At 39.2% G+C, this 20,084-nt stretch overlaps 1 gene segment (V, D, J or C); it reads right to left on the bottom strand.

Annotated features, from left to right (window-relative positions):
• Nucleotides 1-20,084, bottom strand: part of LOC102182508 — a 486,583-nt gene that overhangs the window by 450,783 nt on the left and 15,716 nt on the right.

Raw genomic sequence — 20,084 nt, 5'->3', positions numbered from 1 at the left:
ATTCATTGTTTAGCATGGGATTTGGCACAGGTTTTGCTTACACTTAATACTAATTTGTTGAGTGAATATATTAATTAATATAGACTAGGAGAAGTTATATAGAATTATATGGAATGACTCTCAAAATTATTCCAAACCAAAGATTCTAATTTTCTGGAAAACAAACTGAACAAAAGTATATAGCTTCCCTGGTGGCTCAGATGGTAAAGAATCTGCCTACATTGTAGGAGACCCATGTTCAATCCTGGGTTGGGAAGACCACATGGAAGAGGGAAATGGCTACCCACTCCCATATTCTTGCCTGGAGAATTCCATGAACAAAGGAGGCTGGTGGGCTGCAATTCATGGGGTGGCAAAGAATCGGACACAACTGAGCAACTAACACTTTCTTCATCCAGCAGTGAAGAAAAATGCAAGAGTAGACCTATAGGCAAAATTCAGATAGACAGCACACCAGTTCTTACTCCCCATCCTCCAAAAATGGAAGAATTCAAAAATTTAGGAAAGGGAAAGCTTGGTTTTGAGAATGTGGTAGTTGATGGCATGGTGGTCATATAGTCACTGTTAGTTTAATCTACATCCAGTGTGCATCTACTACGTGCCAGGTTATAAACTAGCAATAGTGCTTTAAGGTTGGTGTCAATATATAAATGAGAGAACTATTGGGATTGCTGAAGGTAAATATGAAAAATAAGTCATTATATCATCTAGTTACATAACACAAAAGTCATGCTCAAGTACAGCTTTTTATCTAGTGTTTATTCCTGCAGAGGTCAGGTGGTATGGACAATACAGATCAAGCACAGAGAACTATCAGTATTGTGGTACTTTTAATTTGTGTTTATTTGTTTTTATATAACAACTTCTTTGAGATACAACTTACATGTCATATATTTCACCCACTTAAATTGCATAGTTCAGTGTATTTTAGTATATTTATAGAGTTGTGCAAATGTCACCACACTCAATTTTAGAACATTTCATGATCTGTAAAAGGAACCTGTACCCATTAGCAGTCACCCACCATTTCTCTCCATGAAACTCCATCTGGACAACCACTCACCTACTCTGTTTCTGTCCTAATCCATTTGGACTTCCTTAACAAATGAGGACTGAGTAGCTTCAAAACAAGAGAAATTTTTTCCCATACAATTCTGAATGCTAGAGGTACAAGAGCAAGGCGCTGGCAGATTGGGTGTCTAGTGAGGGTATGCTTCCTGGCTCACAGGTGATGCCTTCTTGCTGTCCCTCATGTGGTAGAAGGGGCAAAGGCTCTCTTTGAAGCCTCTTTTATAAGAGCACTCACTTCAAAGGAGCCATATTGCTGTGGTTCACTCAGATTGGCCTCCTGATGCAGACAGCAAGAAGGAGAAAGATAGATATGTGAAAGGCAAATGAAATACTTTGAGCTGATGGTCTATATCGAGTTGTCTATTCTTTCACTAATTCCACAGTTTTAACTTCATGGGCTTAATATTTAAGGTAGAGGACGTCCTCCTACTTGCTTTTAAAATTTCAGTGTGTTTTATATATTCTTGGCCTTTTAAAATATACAAATTTTAGAACTGGTTTTCACCTTTACATACATACAGAGAGTTGAATCTATTTTAAAAATGTGAAAGAATTTGACATTTTTGCCTCATGTATCTTTAAATTCATGAACATAGTATATCCTCCCATTTATTTACAACTGAAATTAATTTCTTCATGGTTTGTAATTTTCTGTGCTGTGGTCTTATAAGTATAGTTTAAAATTTTATTCCTAAGGATTTTTATTCTTGTGCTATTTTAAGAATTTTTTTAAAAATTTCATCTCTATTTCTAGTTACTTGCATATAAAATATATTTTAAATTCTATGTTGCTCAACTGCTTTAATAATGTAATATATTTGCAGATTATTTTGGATTGCGTACCTGACAATCATGTTTGTGACTATCATATAGTCCTTGATTTCTAATTATTAAAACTTTATTTATTTTTCTTTCCTTTCTATAACTGGCTAGGACCCAGTACACATTTTAATAGAAATAGTACTATTTGGCTTCAATGAAAGAAAGCACTTAACATTTCACCATTAAGCTTGGCATTTGCTTTATGTTTGTAGCATATATACTTTACCAGAATGAAGAAGCTTTTCTTTCAATCCTAATTCATTGGGAATTCATTGCTTTATTTTGAGTGACTGTTGATTGCACTTTTGTGTAACTGTTGAAATATTTTTATTAATGGGGATTATTACTTTGATTGCTTTAAAATGTTGACTAAACATACATGAAACCCAACATGACTGTCATATATTATGCTTTTATATAAAATGCTAATTCTTTTTGCTACTATTTCATTTAAAAGTTTTAACTTATGTTCATTGAATGACCCTATCATATTCCTTTAAAAATTTTTCTTCATTCAAGATTTAGTGTCAAAATTAAGCTGTCCTTGTATAGTGTTTCCTCCTTCTTTCTGTTGTTAAGTAAGTTTGGTACACCAGTTAAGATAGGTTATTCTGTGGTAATAATCAACTCCAAAATATCAGTGCCTCAAAGAAAGAGTTGTTTGCACATGTCATCCATTTTGAATGAAGAAGATTCTCCAGGTCAGCTATAATACATGTGAGGACTAACATTTTGGTATTCGAAGCTCCATTAATATTGTATCAATACAGAATTCAGTAGTCACCACAGTCTGAGAAAGCTGAGGTTGAAAGCTCATCTAGAGAGTTAAATTCCTGTACCATGAGGTGCCACATGCCATTTCTACTCATACTTCCTTGGCCAAAGAAAATGCTGTGGCCATGTCGATTTTCAGGAGACACACAATTCTCCAGCATGGCTGGAGGAGAGGAAACTGGGTACAGGGTTTAGGAGCAGCCATTGTGCATTCCATAGTCAGCCTTCCCACTTGTAACTGAGAACTCACTTCCTGTCTTCTCTCCATGTAGGAGACAGGTACTTCTTCAAGGAAGACAACTTAGGATGCCTGTTCAGTCACTCCTGAGCAAAGGCAGAGTCTCTGATTGAGATTCTATAGCCTTCTTCAGGCTCTTCTGGGTCTGAAAATCAATGAAGAAATAAATAAGCAGAAAACAAACAAAGGAAACAAGTAAACTCCACACATTAAATATACCATTATGGAATAGACATTGGATTATATCATGCAAGGTTCTCTTGGAAAGGAGAAGAAAGACACACAGTGTTGGTCTCGAGCAAGTCTGGGGCCCCAGGGGGCATTGCATTTCTTACTCTGTTTTGATGAGATTCTGATTGTGTCTTAAGCAAGAAGCCATTCTGTGACTTAGCCTCCAGGGATATTCTTCTTCTATTATATTCTTCAGCCACATCTGAAGGGCTATGGCTTCAGATGTTGTAAATAGATTTTGTCTGCCTGAGTTTGTTAAGAGTTGAAGTACAGTTGACTCTCCAACAACGCAAGAGTTTTGGGGGCCAACAGTTGAAAATCTGCATATAACTTATACTTGGTTCTCCTTATATGCAATTCCTCCATATCTGAGGTTTTGTACCTGCAACTCAACCAACTGAGAATCATGTAGCAGTGCTGTGTTTACTTTTGAAAACCATCCATGTTTGAATGGACCCTCACATTCAAACCCGTGTGGTTTGTTCAAAGTCCAACTGTATTTTGAGTCTCTAATGATCATAGTTTGTTTTAGTCAAAGCTGTTTTTAATGATTTAGATTTTTCCAAAAATTAGTTCTTATTTATTTGAATTATGTTAATGTCATATATATAAGGATTTATAAAATTTATTTTTATAAAATATACAAAGTAATAAAATGCATTATGTAACAGTATGAATTACTAAAATCAGCATGATAATGGAAGAGAAAATGAATGGTTTTTCCCACAATTTCAGGTCTGAAAATCCAGCAATTCAAGAATTGATTGCTTCTAATTTTCCTGAAATAAGTGGGTTCTTCAATGTAGCTGTTTAGGAACAATTTGAAAATCACTTTGGGAATTATATTAATCAAAGACACAAACATAATAGCTGGGAATCTCAGGGAACAATGTTCTTTCATACACTGAAATAAAAAAGGAACATGTTTTATACAAGAAAAATTTACATTAGAATGTCTAAACTATGCTACCACAGTGTCTGCCTTCTTCCTGACTGTTTTTCATGGGATTTTCCTAAAACCCTAAGCAGGTGGCTGCCTTAATACAGCTCTAAGGTTTTTGCTTATCTCTACTGTCATTTCTCAAGGCAAGAACACTGAAGTGGTTTGCCATTCCCTTCTCCAGGGGACCACGTTCTGTCAGACCTCCCCACAATGATCCGCCTGTCTTGGGTGGCCTCACATGGCATAGCTTAGTTTCATAGAGTTAGACAAGGCTGTGGTCCCTGTGATTAGATTGACTAGTTTTCTGTGATTATGGTTTCAGTGTGCCTGCCCTCTGATGCCCTCTCGCAACACCTACTGGCTTACTTGGGTTTCTCTTACCTTGGACATGGGGTATCTCTTCACAGCTGCTCCAGCAAAGTGCAGCCACTGCTCCTTACCTTGGACGAGGGGTATCTCCTCACGGCTGCCCCTCCTGACCTTGAACGTGGAGTAGCTCCTCTCAGCGCTCCTGCACGGGCAGCCACCGCTCCTTGGATGTGAGGTTGCTCTTCTCGGCTGCTGCCCCTGACCTCGGGCATGGGGTAGCTCCTCCTCACTGCTGCCCCTGGCCTTGGGTGGGAGGTAGCTCCCCCCGGCCGCTCCTGCACCATCACAGCCTGACACACTTGGGTGCCACCCAGGACCTTGGATGTGTTCTTGCCTTGAGAAACCCATGAACAGTGTGAAAAGGCAAACTGATAAAATACTGAAAGAGGACCTCCCCAGGTCAGTAGGTGCTACTGGAGATCAGTGGAGAAATAACTCCAGAAAGAATGAAGGGATGGAGCCAAAGAAAAAAACAATACCCAGCTGTGGATGTGACTGGTGATAGAAGCAAGGTCTGATGCTATAAAGAACAATATTGCATAGGAACCTGGAACATCAGGTCCATGAATCAAGGCAAATTGGAAGTGGTCAAACAGGACATGGCAAGAGTGAACATCAACAGTCTAGGAATCAGCGAACTAAAATGGACTGGAATGGGTGAATTTAACTCAAATGACCATTATGCCTACTACTGTGGGCAGGAATCCCTTAGAAGAAATGGAGTAGCCATCATGGTCAACAAAAGAGTCCAAAATGCAGTACTTGGATGCAGTCTCAAAAACGACAGAATGATCTCTGTTCGTTTCCAAGGCAAACCATTCAATATCACAGTAATCTAAGTCTATGCCCTGACCAGTAACACTGAAGAAGCTGAAGTTGAACAGTTCTATGAAGACCTACAAGACCTTTTAGAACTAACTCCCCAAAAAGATGTCCTTTTCATTCTAGGGGACTGGAATGCAAAAGTAGGAAGTCAAGAAACACCTGGAGTAACAGGCACATTTGGCCTTGGAATGCAGAATGAAGCAGGGCAAAGGCTAATATAGTTTTGGCAAGAGAACGCACTGGTCATAGCAAATACCCTCTTCCAACAACACAAGAGAAGACTCTACACATGGACATCACCAGATGGTCAACACCAAAATCAGATTGATTATATTCATTGCAGCCAAAGATGGAGAAGCTCTATACAGTCAGGAAAAACAAGGCCAGGAGGTGACTGTGGCTCAGATCATGAACACCTTATTGCCAAATTCAGACTTAAATTGAAGAAAGTAGGGAAAACTACTAGACCATTCAGGTATGACCTCAATCAAATCCCTTATGATTATACAGTGGAAATGAGAAATAGATTTAAGGGCCTAAATCTGATAGACAGAGTGCCTGATGAACTATGGATGGAGGTTCATGACATTGTACAGGAGACAGGGATCAAGACCATCCCCATGGAAAAGGAATGCAAAAAAGCAAAATGGCTGTCTAGGGAAGCCTTACAGATAGCTGTGAAAAGAAGAGAGGTGAAAAGCAAAGGAGAAAAGGAAAGATATAAGCATCTGAATGCAGAGTTCCAAAGAATAGCAAGAAGAGATAAAGCCTTCCAGAGCAATCAACGCAAAGAAATAGAAGAAAACAATAAAATGGGAAAGACTAGAGATCTCTTCAAGAAAATTAGAGATACCAAGGGAACATTTCATGCAAAGATGGGCTCGATAAAGGACAGAAATGGTATGGACCTAACAGAAGCAGAAGATATTAAGAAGAGGTGGTAAGAATACACAGAAGAACTACACAAAAATGATCTTCATGACCCAGATAGTCACGATGGTGTGATCACTCATCTAGAGCCAGACATCCTTTAATGTGAATTCAAGTGGGCCTTAGAAAGCATCACTATGAACAAAACTAGTGGAGGTTATGGAATTTCAGTTGCGCTGTTTCAAATCCTGAAAGATGATGCTGTGAAAGTGCTGCACTCAATATGCCAACAAATTTGGAAAACTCAGCAGTGGCCACAGGATTGGAAAAGGTCAGTTTTCATTCCAATCCCAAAGAAAGGCAATGCCAAAGAATGCTCAAACTACCGCACAATTGCACTCATCTCACATGCTACTAAGTAATGCTCAAAATTCTCCAAGCCAGGCTTCAGCAATACATGAACCATGAACTTCCAGATGTTCAAGCTGGTGTTAGAAAAAGCAAAGGAACCAGAGATCAAATTGCCAACATCCACTGGGTCATCGAAAAAGCAAGAGTGTTCCAGAAAAAACATCTATTTCTGCTTTATTGATTATGCCAAAGCCTTTGACTTTGTGGATCACAATAAACTGGAAATTCTGAAAGAGATGGGAATACCAGATGACCTGACCTGCCTCTTGAGAAGCCTTTATGCAGGTCAGAAAGCAACAGTTAGAACTGGATATGGAACAACAGACTGGTTCCAAATAGGAAAAGGAGTACATCAAGGCTGTATATTCTCACCCTGCTTATTTAACTTACACACAGAGTACATCATGAGAATCGCTGGGCTGGAAGAAGCACAAGCTAGAATCAAGATTGCTGGGAGAAATATCAATCACCTCAGATACGCAGATGACACCACCCTTATGGCAGAAAGTGAAGAGGAACTAAAAAGCCTCTTGATGAAAGTGATGTGGTGAGTGAAAAAGTTGGCTTAAAGCTCAACATTCAGAAAACGAGGATCATGGCATCTGGTCCCATCACTCATGGGAGATAGATGGGAAACCAGTGGAAACAGTGTCAGACTTTATTTTTGGAGGCTCCAAAATCACTGCAGATGGTGACTGCAGCCATGAAATTAAAAGATGCTTACTACTTGGAAGGAAAGTTATGACCAACCTAGGTAGCATATTGAAAAGCAGAGACATTACTTTGCCAACAAAGGTCTGTCTAGCCAGGCTATGGTTTTTCAGTAGTCATGTATGGATGTGAGAGTTGGATTGTGAAGAAGGCAGAGCGCCAAAGAATTGACGCTTTTGAACTGTGGTGTTGGAGAAGACTCTTGAGAGTCCCTTGGACTGCAAGGAGATCCAACCAGTCCATCCTAAAGGAGATCAGTCTGGGGTGTTCTTTGGAAGGAATGATGTTAAAGCTGAAACTCCAGTACTTTGGCCACCTCATGAGAAGAGTTGACTCATTGGAAAAGACTGATGCTGGGGGGGATTGGGGGCAGGAGGAGAAGGGGACGACAGAGGATGAGATGGCTGGATGGCATCACCAACTCAATGGACATGAGTCTGAGTGAACTCCGGGAGTTGGTGATGGACACGGAGGCCTGGTGTGCTGCAACTGATGGGGTCGCAAAGAGTCGGACACGACTGAGCTACTGAACTGACTTGAATTGTCATTTCTCTCACTGTTGTATTCCAAGAGCCCACAGAAATACGTTTCTGAGTCAGCCAGTTGCAAGGAAGAGATGGTGAGGCTGATGAACTTTTTTTCCCAGTGAAATTCCAGAGTAACCATCCCTCCTTGCATTTGCTCTATTATCATCCTGATAAATAAGGAATTCCATCCCTCCACCAGGAAGCTCTCTGTACCAGTACAAAGTCTGCTTTCCCGATGTGGTTTCACACATGCAGTCCATGGTCTTCTTCCTGTGCTGCTACTCTGTTCTGAGCTTGGGTTACGTTGCCAGCCAAGCTGGATCCTGTGGGAATAGAAGACAGAGTTGGTCCTTTGATATGTCTCAGGAGTCATGAGAGCTACACGAGGTTGTGACATTAGGACCAAGAAAAGGGTTACCTACTTGCTCATTTCTCCACCTCTCTTCCCTCTAACCCCCCTGCCAGTCACAGCTTGCACGGGGCCACCATTGAGCTCTAAAAGGAAACTGAGGCCCTATGTTTAGGGCCACATGTATTGAAGCCAAAGGTGGCCATGAACACCCACAGCAGACCAGGCCAGAGCTTGACAGACATTCTTCTCTAAATTTCTCTTGTTCTTATCATAGCAGAGACCAGCCCTTCTCTGAGTAGCTGAGTGCAGAGTTCCTGTGGCTTTTAGATGTTTCTGTCCCTAACAGGAAATAATGTTCATAAGGAGGGCATTCCATTCAGGGACTGAAACATCTACCCCACCCCAACCTCTGTTTTGCCTTGATGTTTCTCTGGAGGAATACCTTTGAAAATTTGCTATTTTATCTAGCAAGTACAGGAATAAAGTTTAATTATCTTTTTGTTATTGAATTCTTATTTAATATCTCTGATCAACATCGTCTCTGATCAACATCAGAGACTATGTTCTGAATGATTTAAATCCTCTGAAATTGATTAAGCCTTGCTTTAAGATCCAGAGTATGAACAAGTTGATAAATATTGCAAGTGAATTTGAAAATAATCTGTATTCTGTTGTTTTGGGGTACAGTCTTCTATATATGTAAATTAGGTAAAGAATACAATTTAGTAATTGTGTAAGTAGAGAATATTTTCTCTGTGTTTCTATTGATGATAGATGTTAATGTCTGGCAGCAGAGTTGTATATTTGCTTAGTGACTATTTTTAAATCAACAAATTCTACTAGTTTAATTCTGCTGATTAAGTCTACCGATTTATGTTGGATATATTTTGAAGGTATATTATTCAGTGCATATAAAATAAGATTATTCTGTCTTCCTGGTCAATTGTGCACTTAATCATTCTGAAGTGCTGCTCTGCATTCCTAGCAACAATTCCTATTTTAATGTCCACTTTATTTGCTATATCCACTCAGTTTTCTTTTGGTCAGGGACTCCAAATGTCTCATATACAAAGGAAAGAAGTTATATCTTTCTACCTTCCACCACTGAAGAATAAGTCTGAAATGGATCAATGGCCTCAATGTAAAAATTCAAACTATGAAACTCTTAGATGAACTCATTGATGTAAATCTTTGTGACTTTGGATGAGGCAATGGTTCTTAAGGTATGCAATCAAAGCACAAGTAAAGAAAAATAGATAAATCAGGCTTCATCACAATTAAATAGCTTCTGTTTCAAAAGATACTATCAGGAAAGTGAAAAAGGCAACCCATGGAATGGGAGTAACTATTTACAAATCACATTTGTTAAGGGCTGAGTATTCAGAATATATAAAGAACACTTACAACTCAACAACTAAAATACAAATAACTCGAGGAAAATTTTAATTTTAATAGTATTTTTACTAGGATACTGAGGACAGTGGGGATGCAGGTGAGAGAGAGAGTGTTACTTTCTTATATATACTATATGTGCTACATATATCCTTTGAATACTTTTTAAGTTTTATACCACATGTATTTGTTATCTATTCAAAAATCAAATAATAATTTGCATTAAAAGCTATTCACTATCAACCAACTGATTGGATGGTTGAAACTTTCTCCTTTTGACCACACAGGGGAGAGGGGAGGGGCTGGAGGTTGAATTGATCCACAACGGCCAATGATGTAAATCATTCATGGTGATGTAAATCAATCATGGTGATGTAAAGAAGCCTCTCTAAAACTCACAATACTGGGTTTGGAGAGGTTCTGGGTTGGTGAACTCATGGAGGTGCTGGGAGAGGTCACCTGAGGAGGGCTTGGATGTTCTACGTACCTCGTCCTATGCATCTCTCCATCTGGCTGTTCCTGACCTATATCCTTTTATAATAAACCAGTGATCTAGTGAGTAAAGGGCTTCCCAGATGGTGCTAGTGGTAAAGAACTCACCTGCCAATGCAGTAGACATAAGAGATGCAGATTCAATCCCTGGGTTGGGAAGATCCCCTGGAGGAGTGCATGGCAACCCACTCCAGTATGCTTGCCTGGAAGAATCCCATGGTCAGAGGAGCCTGGCGGGCTACAGTCCATAAGGTCACAAAGAGTTGGATACTACTGAAGTGAGTTAGCACGCACAGCATACTAGTGAGTAAAATATTTCTCTGAGTTTTGTGAACTGCTCTACTGAATTCACTGAAACTGAGAATGGGGTCACAGGAACGTCTGGTCTATAGGTAGTCATGTAGAAGTATAGATAATAACCTAAGCTTGTGTTTGGCACCCTGAGATGGAGTAAGTTATTGTGTTCAGTTTCCCAGTCATATCTGACTCTTTGAAGCTCAGTGGACTGAAGCCTGCCAAGCTTCTCTGTCCATGGGATTTTCCAGGCGAGAATACTGGAGTGGGTGGTCATTTGCTATTCTAGGGGATCTTCCAACCTAGGGATTGAACTGGCATCTCTTTTGTCTCCTTCATTGGCAGGCACATTCTTTACCACTAGCACTACCTGGGAAGCCCTGGAGTAAATTATTTGAACCTCCAGTTTCAGTGAGGGATGGGATAGAGGAGGCTGTCTGGTAGTACTGAGCCCTAGCCTTTGGGAAATGATGTTATTTTCAGGTGGAGGATGGCAGAGCTGAGTTGAATAGAAGGATGCAGCTGGTGTCCAGAGAAGTGCTTGGTGTTGTGTGGTAAACTCCCCACCAATGCACATGTGGAAATTGGGTCCAGGAGCCCTAAAAGGACTCTCCTTGAAAGGGTTCAGTTGAGCAGATGTAAAAACTGCAAGAATCTTATATAATTTCTAAACACTGTCCTTCATATGTTGCTTCTGTACGGCATGCAGTATGGTCTCTGAGCCAGCTGTGAGGGAGTTCTTCCTAGAAAGAATTCAGTGACTTCCTTTATAAATCTTATCTTACTCCCTTTAACCACCAGCTTCTAAAAAAATGTCTGGGTAAGATTTGTATGTCTTCTCTGCGAATATGGGAACAGGCAATTTCTCCAGCTGAGTTATGAGTTTTTTGTAAAGTTCTTCTATCATGTTTTTATTTTTTTCTGTAGTCATTTCTCTGAGACAGCAAATGTATATTGCAGAATCTTCTAGTTGTGATGATAATATGATGAGCCTGATCATTTTTGTAGCTTTCTGGAATTTCACAAAATTTTGACCCTCTGTTGCATCGGCTTCTGCACTGTGTGCTGAGTTTGGGGAAAGTCATCTCCTCACTGGGAGGACTTTTGTACAATACAGTACAAAACATATAAGACTGTTGTCATAGGAACTGTCCAGTTCCTCATTCTTGCTCTCCTGACTAACTGTTGTTGGTTAGACCTGAATGATCTGGGACAATCTGGATCCTGTAAACAGAAGAAACAAAAAGTTTGATGCTTGGTGCTGACAAATAAGGAACTGGCCAAAAACTTCAAGGGCAGGAATTAAATCTTCAGTCAAGACTAAGGGAGTCAATTATGGATTCCTTTCTCCTCCCTTCTTATTTTCCTGACTATTTGTTACGTTAAGTAATTGTTCACCCTCTCTGCTCCTTCTCACTGTCTCCCCACAATCCAACACTGTCCTCAGCCTCCCTATTAGCAACTCTTCCTACCAATGGAGTCAGAGGCCATCATGCCCATCATATGCTTACAAGAGTCATGTTGGCTCCTGTGTTTTAAGAAGTCCTCTCCTGCACTGACCCTGCTCAGTCTTATTTGGCTTTGTGTAAAGCTCCACAGAATTGTTGGCCATGAGTGGTACAGCTCTCTCAGGGCAGACATTGGTTTGGTTGGTAGGATGAACTGTCAGATCATATCCTGTGCATTCTTGCATAGAATAAGCTGACCAAATGCATTTAAAATAATCTCTTTCCTCCTGAAAAAGTTGTTCGTATATTCTCCAGAAATTTGGGGGCCATGTAAATGTACCCTTTAATTTAGGTTGACATTTAAAAATACAATATCTGTGTTTTCCTTCTCAATTAAAGAAAAAATATTTTAAATTAAACTGCAGATATGGTTTTGTGTCCTTGTAAGGGATAGTTCTATATTATTACACACAGAATTTCAAGGTAGAAATTTCACAACCTAGGTGTTGTTCCCTGCCATCCTTTTCTTTCTCAAATCATGTTTTTAAACACCTCCCTTTAAAGTCTGCTCCCTTTTCAGATTATCTTAGACTTCTGATGGTGATCTAGGTAACTATTTCACTAGGACAAAGGAAAATTTCCATTCTATTCAATGTTATTTGTCCTGGGCTCAGTTATTATAGAAGATCACTTCTATGATGACAGATTATTTCCTATGATTCCAGGTCACTTGACATCTGTGAGATGAGGAGAAATTATTTTTTATCTTTACTTACCTTCAGCCTGTCATACTGCCCCCCTAAAATTAAAAATCCTGAACCTCTGTACACTATTGCTTAGTTGTTTTTTTTTTTAATAATGAGAAGCTGTGGATATCTAGCAGAAGAAAGAGGTGTTCCATTTCATTTACAGAAAACAATGTAGTTCACATGTGTAGTTCAGTCATATGGTGATTCACTTTGGTTTTTTTAAACTGAAATTTGTGTGGTTGTCTATTTAATATACAATACCTACTATGCAGTTACACAATTATCTAACCAGAAATTATATAATGATCAAGAAAATAATGTTAAATTAGATATGATCTTAACAGCAAAGCCCCCTTTTGCATTTCATATTGAAACAACTGAGTTTCCCTTGGGTCTCTCTTTCTTCCTGAAGGACCCTTCTGGTCAGTGCCCCACAGAAGTCCTGTCTGGAGAGCATCTGTAGTCCAGGTTCAGGGTTGGGCACAGACTGTGAAGGCCGGGGAATCACTGTGCGTCTACTCTCAGAGGTAGTAGATGATTGTGATTAAATGTAACCCCTTAAATTAAATCCCATATCCTCCATTTACTAACTCTGACGTTGAATGAGTATCTTAGCCTCACTCTCCCTTCTGTATAATAGAAAGGATGGCAGTGGGGAAGAATAATCTCTCAAGAGTTTCACCTTTCCCATCAGGCAAGAATTAAGTAAAGTTTCCTGCAGGAAGTTCCTAGAATATGCTAAGTGTTCAGTGAAGTGTAGGTAACATGTTTATTATTAGACAAAAGTGGTCATTTCAAGTGAGCCTAGGTTCTCTAAATAAAACTGTAGGAGGTGATCAGCATGGTATGGTGGTGCTAGGATGCTGACTTTTAGTTGGGGATAGCCAATCAGAGAGATTTTACAACACTTTCACAGCTCACAGGGAACTGTATGCCTGTCTAGAGTCCTTGAAAACAGTGTTCCCTGTGGTCAGACTGAGAAATGCTCATTGAAAAGTGAATTTTGACTTTTCCTGAATAAGTTTACATCCAAGATGTGTCTTTTTTTTTCTTCTTCTTCTATAAGGTTAGGTCTATCAATACCAGTGTTAGAGAGAGAATTACTCCAAGATTAACAGAAAAAGAAAAACCAAGGTAAATATCAGTGTATATATATTTATATATGCATATGTACTTATATATGTAACTATATATATATACTGTATTTATATATGTATGTACATACATATACATTTATATATGTAACTATATATATACTGTATTTATAAATTTATAAATACAGTATATATATAGTTACATATATAAGTACATATGCATATATGAAATAATCATATTTCATATACTAACATTTCAGTGTAACATTTGCTGTGCAGATCGCTTACAGTGCTTCTCAATGCTTTCCAGATAATATACAGCATCTCATAATGGTTCATAATTATTTTCACAAGGTGGCTTCTGCTTATTGTTTTAGTTTTATATTTATTGTTGCCTGTTTGGAGTTGTGTGCTCCAGCCATTCTGAGTTAATGTCATCCTCCTAAACAAAATCTTGACTTGACGTTTGCACATTCTATTTCCCCTTTTCTTTAATACTCTTTACCTCACTCCATCTTTGATGAATTCTTTTAAAAGTCTTGACATTGACACCACCTATCTTAGGTAGTATTCCCTTATACTCCTTTTCCAATTTGGATGCCTCTGTTAGTGCCCATATTTTACTTTTCCCTTGTGGTAGCTTCGCTTGCACTGTTTTGTAATGGCCTTTCCAGTATTACATGCTTCCTGAGTGCAGATACAATATGTATTTGGATCTAGGACATATGCCAAATGAAAAAATTATTAAAAGAATATCAAGTAAATAAAGAATACTTTTGATAACTTCATGAAGATTATGTTTGCTCATTTTAAAAATTGAGACTATGGTTACTTTGCAGTGTTGGTTTGAAAATGTTGTATTTGTGTGATTTTATTCATAACACAATCTTGACTTTCAGTCCTGAAATTCACTATAATCTCTATTGCCCTGTGTGTGCTATTCTTACTCGTAAGATCACTTTTCTTCTAGGCTGTCTTTCAACCTGATTAACTCCCACTAAAGCTTAATGATGATACCATTCTAATGGCAGAAAGTGAAGAGAAGCAAAGAGCCTCTTGATGAGGGTGAAAAAGGAGAGTGAAAAAGCTGACTTAAAACTCAACATTCAAAAAACTAAGATCACGGCCTCTGGTCCCATCACTTCATAGCAAATAGAAGGGGAAAAGTGGAAACAGTGACAGATTTTATTTCCTTGGGCTCCAAAATCACTGCAGACAGTGACTACAGCCTTAAAATTAAAAGACTCTTGCTTTTTGGAAGGAAAGCTATGACAAACGTAGACAGCATAATAAAAAGCAGAGACATCACTTCACCAAGAAAGATCTGTATAGTCAAAGCTATGGTTTTTCCAGTAGTCACATATAGATGTGAGAGTTGGACTATAAAGAAAGCTGGGTGCCAAAGAACTGATGCTTTTGAACTATGGTATTGGAGAAGACTCTTGAGAGTCCCTTGGACTGCAAGGAGATCCAACCAGTCCATCCTAAAGGAAATCAGTCCTGAATATTCATTGGAAGGACTGATGCTGAAGCTGAAGCTCCCATACTTTGGCTACCTGATGTCAAGAGTTGACTCTTTGAAAAAGACCCTGATGCCGGGAAAGATTGAGAACAGAAGGAGAAGGGGGCAGCAGAAGGAGGATGAGATGGATGAGATGAGAAGGATGGGATGAGATGATTGGATGGCATTACTGACTTGATAGACATGAGTTTGAGCAAACTCTTGGAGATAGTGAAACACAGGGAAGCCTGGTATGCTGCAGGCCATGGGGTCTCAAAGAGCCAGACACAACTGAGTGACTGAACAACAATAAGACAATGTCTTTTACTGATGACAATGTGTCAAATATTTGAATGTCGTCCAGGGAAAGAGTACACAATAAGTGATTTGCTAAAGCATTGCCTAGAAGTACTTATAAATTAAGAAACAAGTAAATGAATGTGATTTACAGCATACACAACCTCAAATGCATTAAATGGAAAGGCATATTTAGCCAGAAAAATAATAATATATTATATTATCCATTTTATATAAAACCGAAGCACATGGCTGTGATATTCAAAAGCACACCAGCATTCACTATAGAACTTGCAGTGGGATCTGATTCCCCATCCTGAACACCTCTTTTCTCTGGAAAACAGGTGAAACAGGGTACCTCATTCCAGGAGCAAATGGCAACAAAACATCATCAGTGATTGGAGCTTAGCTGACCCAGCAGCCTCTTTCTGAAAGTAAAAATGCTAGATTCCTGGAAACCCTGGAGCCCATGGAATGTAGGACTTGCCACCTATTGGTCTTCTTTGAAGTTTAGCTGGGCTTCCCTGATAGCTCAGTTGGTAAAGAATCTGCCTGCAGTGCAGGAGACCCCTGTTCGATTCCTGTGTTGGGGAGATCCCCTGGAGAAGGGAAAGGTCAGCAGTCTCACCCACTTTAAGGCACAGCTTCTCACGCTGCCATGTATAATGGGAAGCAAGTCTGTGTGTCTCTGAGTCTGAGTCCCCAAAGCATGTTTGAGTACAGGCTGCAGGTGCCTGGGGAGCACAGTGTGCTGGCTGCGCAGAGGTACAAGGCTGAGTCTCCAGGCTGGGAGGCTGAGATGTGCAGAGAGAGGTGTTTGGCACTTCTGTTATGGAAGACTGTGAACCTTCCATCCTCATTTTTCTCCAAAACGGAACTTATTGATATTAAGGATGTGGGACTTTTTGCTGGGTATTTTCTGTACCATTGGAAGTAATCAAGTATAGTATTATCATAGTCACAGTTCAGAATAGAAATCCCTCCTTCTGTCACACTCAGGGATGGAGGATTTTGTTTAACCTGCTGCTGAGCACTGTTCTGTTGACTCTTCACCCCTGTTTGGAAAGAGAGTAACAGATTTCAAATTTTGTTCTTAAAATTTCCACAGAAAATCATTATTATCCAGTAAAACATATTGAAATAAAAGTCCCCAATTTTCTCAGCTCCCAGCCTTGCATTGTTCTTGGCGTTTTTCTCCTATATTTAAACCTCCCTCCCACAACTCACAGTCAGACTGGAGCCACAGAATCAACAGTGATGTTCCCAAGAACTTGCTCATTTCTCCTGCAAAGACTCAGGTCGTCCTCTCTCCTGCCCAAGCAAACATAAATCTGACCGTCACTTCTTCCACTTTATTCATTTCCTTCCACAGTGCCTTCTGTTTCACATGTAAACAGCCCTGTTTTTAACCAGTTACTCATGTTTATGAAGGGAAGCATTGCCCCCTTTAGTTCACATGTAGAATATTTCTGAAAATGCATTTCTCTATGTCCTAAATATGAGTTTGCAATCCTTTACCCATTAAAAATATTAAAATCAGAGGTTTTAAGAGAAAAAAAAAAAACGTTTTGAGAGATCACATAATTTTATTGGGTGGGCCAAAAATTTCATTTGTTTTTCTGTAAGAGCTTACAAACTTTTCGGCCAACCATATATCTATTGCATGCATATATATTTAGAGAGAAAGTAAGTAAAAATGATAACTGATAACCAAGAATACAGACAATTATGTAAGATCAAATGAGAGGCACTTTGTCGACTGATATGTTTAGACAAACACTTTATTTAAATTTACTAAGAAGAATTGGTGTCGTGGGTGACACATAAGGGTATTGTGTTCCATTAAACATAACGATTTCAAACTTAGAACATGCGGACTTTGGAATTAATGTAATTGCATGCTACATGGTCTTCAAAAGTACCATATTTACTCTAATTAAATAAAAATAAGCATCACAGGGTAATTTGATCTGATGCAAATTCTAGATACTTCTCTTAAAAACTCAAATGAGAGCACTAAAATTCATCCTCTTTATTAAATCGACCTCTGAACTGAATTACCTCTGTTAGAATTTAGATGGGCTCATTTAACATGTTCCATATTCACAAATGAGAAAAAATTACATAATCCGTAAAGTCTATAGACAGAACGAGTTCATAACATTGAAAGGTACTGCTAAGTCACTTCAGTCGTGTCCGACTCTGTGCGACCCCATAGACGGCAGCCCACCAGGCTCCCCCGGCCCTGGGATTCTCCAGGCAAGAACACTGGAGTGGGTTGCCATTTTGAAAGGTACTAGAAGATGCCAAAAAGGCAGCATGCTTTTTTGTCTTCACTCTTGATTCACATCTAATATGTCTCCATAGCTTAATCCAATGTAAAAGGCAAGAAGAATCTATTGTGATTTCAATATTAAATCAGTTGGGCAATTAATAATTGTAGGTAAGAATAAGTGCTGAATATTTATTTGAGTGAACTCCGGGAGATGGTGATGGACAGGGAGGCCTGGCGTGCTGCAATTCATGGGGTCGCAGAGTCGGACACGACTGAGCGGCTGAACTGAACTGAACTGAACTGAACTGAAGATGGAAATAGAACTCTGGTAACCATAAGTTCCTTCTCTAAGTCTGTGAGTCCATTTCTGTTTAGTAATTAAGTTCATTTGTATCATTTCTTTTTAGATTCCACAATATCATAGGATATTTCTCTTTCACTGTCTGACTTACTCCAGTCAGTATGGTATTTCTGTGTTACCAGAGGGGAAGGGTGAGGGGAAAGGATAGGGAATTTTGATTGACATATACACACTGCTATATTTAAAATGGATAGTCAACAAGGACCTACTGTATAGCGCAGAGAACTCTGCTCAATATTATGTATTATAACAATCTAAATGGGAAAAGATTTTAAAATAGAATGTGCTGTTCTGTTCTTAGTCACTCAGTTGTGTCCAGCACTTTACAACCCCATGAACTGTAGCCTGCCAAGCTCCTCTCTCCATGGGGATTCTCCAGTCAAGTATACTGGAGTGGGTAGCCATACTTTCCTCTAGGGGATCTTCTCAAGCCAGGGATTGAACCCAGGTCTCCTGCATTGCTGGTGGATTCCTTACCATCTGAGCCACCAGGGAAGAATAGATACAGGTATATATATAACTGAGTCACTTTGCAGTACAACTGAAACTATCACAACATGGCTAATCAACTAAAATACAAAACAAAAAGTTGGAAAAAGCAAGAGGCAGAACTCGATTATTTTGTCTTTGTCAAAAATATATTGTTTGTTAAATTATCACTTTAAGTCTGTTGAGGTTTACTTTATTTATTTTTGAGTTTTACTTTAATATCTGTTAGGGCAAGTTTTTTATTCCTTACTTATTTATTTTTGTACCAGGACTTAGCCCTTACTTTTGGCCCATAATTTTTATTCTGGTGATTCAATTGAGCAAGGCATTTTTACCAAAATTCTTCACTGTAGAAAAGCCAGAGCACCTATGTCTTCCCAACACAACGAAGTCTCTGAAATCTCCATGGAGTTTTTAGACCCTCAAAAGCTGTTTTCTGCCAGCTTTCCCTGTCTCTCTCTCTCTCTCTCTCTGTGTGCATGTGTAGGTTTAAAAAACTCCCTCTACAGATTTTAAGGTCCTTTTTAAGAAGTTCACTTCTCTCCAACACCTTTCCCCTCAAATTCCAGTGATATTACCAGCCCTAATTCTGATCTCTGTTTCTTGCATACAGCAAGCTGCCACTCTGCGGGGCTCCAGGTCCTTATGCTAAAGGTTAGTTTCTCCCACAAATGGCAAACTTTCACTGTCTGCACTCCTTGGAAACAGTTGTTTCATATGTTTTCCCAGTTTTGGAGTGGTTTACAGTTAGAAGAGTTCCAAAGAACAGCAAGGAGAGATAAGAAAGCCTTCCTCAGCGATCAATGCAAAGAAATAGAGGAAAACAACAGAATGGGAAAGACTAGAGATCTCTTCAAGAAAATTAGAGATACCAACGGAACATTTCATGCAAAGACGGGCTCGATAAAGGACAGAAATGGTATGGACCTAACAGAAGCAGAAGATATTAAGAAGAGGTGGCAAGAATACACAGAAGAACTACACAAAAATGATCTTCATGACCCAGATAACCACGATGGTGTGATCACTCACCTAGAGCCAGACATCCTGGAATGTGAAGTCAACTGGGCCTTAGAAAGCATCACTATGAACAAAACTAGTGGCGGTGATGGAATTCCAGTGAAGCTATTCCAAATCCTGAAAGATGATGCTGTGAAAGTGCTGCACTCAATATGTCAGCACAATTGGAAAACTCAGCAGTGGCCACAGGACTGGAAAAGGTCAGTTTCATTTCAATCCCAAAGAAAGGCAATGCCAAAGAATGCTCAAACTACCACACAATTGCATTCATTTCACACACTAGTAAAGTAATCCTCAAAATTCTCCAAGCCAGGCTTCAGCAATACGTGAACTGTGAACTTCCAGATGTTCAAGCTGGTTTTAGAAAAGGCAGAGGAACCAGAGATCAAATTGCCAACATCTGCTGGATCATGGAAAAAGCAGGAGAGTTCCAGAAAAACATCTATTTCTGCGTTATTGACTATGCCAAAGCCTTTGACTGTGTGGATCACAATAAACTGTGGACAATTCTTCAAGAGATGGGCATCC

This window comes from Capra hircus, chromosome 10 (genome assembly GCF_001704415.2).
Source record: "Capra hircus breed San Clemente chromosome 10, ASM170441v1, whole genome shotgun sequence".
Classification (NCBI taxonomy): Eukaryota; Metazoa; Chordata; class Mammalia; order Artiodactyla; family Bovidae; genus Capra; species Capra hircus.
Note: the sequence above shows the minus strand (reverse complement) of the source record. Positions and strands in the feature narration are given on the sequence as shown.